Source organism: Atta colombica, unplaced genomic scaffold (assembly GCF_001594045.1).
Source record: "Atta colombica isolate Treedump-2 unplaced genomic scaffold, Acol1.0 scaffold29, whole genome shotgun sequence".
Classification (NCBI taxonomy): Eukaryota; Metazoa; Arthropoda; class Insecta; order Hymenoptera; family Formicidae; genus Atta; species Atta colombica.
The window spans coordinates 936696-937523 of NW_017259392.1; the positions used below are offsets into that span (position 1 = coordinate 936696).

The following is an 828-nucleotide window of genomic DNA, read 5'->3' on the forward strand; positions in this document are numbered from 1 at the left end:
AAAGTTCGTGGCGTTTTTCCCATACCTAATAATTACATAAAATTATATATAACATAAAATATATATTGATTAATTCTTTTTCTGCATTTTTAAAATTTATATCACAAATTGTATTTTAAATTATATTCAGTAATAATAAAAAAACTATTTTTAATAATAAAATTAGTTACAAATATATTGTGCTGTAATATTGCTACGACATTACAGCGCAATCTTGTTGAAGGCAGACATTTTTATAATGTTATGACATTGCAACATTGTTGTGAATACATTGCGCAATCTATTTACAATATTACAACATTGCAATGAGATACATCTACAATCTTTCTATGCTGTATGGGACAGCAGTCCTTTGAAACAAACCGAATATATTAAAAATTAAAGTTATATTTTAAAAGTATATTATGCAATAAAATTTTTTTACTTATTAACTATTAATAAGTGTCCAATTATTATTACTGTTAATTGTAGCTTATCATCATTTTATGAAGATGAAACTTTGAGAAACACGAATATTTATTTTGAAACAATTATATCCTGGCATTCGGAAAGGAAATATTTGAATTAGAACTTCTGTGATGTCTCAAATTGAATAGCAAAAAACCTTCTACACAAAAACTTGTATGCAGAAAATGAATACCACATAATCTTATTAACATAATATCCGGATTTTGTTGAACGAATCCTTGTCGCAACTTCCATGTTTAAGGTGATCATGGTAATTTATTAATGTATGATATTTAATAAAAATCGTGGAAACCTTTTCGTTCGATTATCTCGTCAAGGTTAAGTGTGTGTATATATATATATATATATATATATATATAT

At 24.8% G+C, this 828-nt stretch overlaps 1 protein-coding gene across 1 annotated transcript in view; it reads right to left on the reverse strand.

Annotated features, from left to right (window-relative positions):
• Nucleotides 1-828, reverse strand: part of LOC108690008 — a 6899-nt gene that overhangs the window by 4948 nt on the left and 1123 nt on the right. The window lies entirely within an intron of this gene.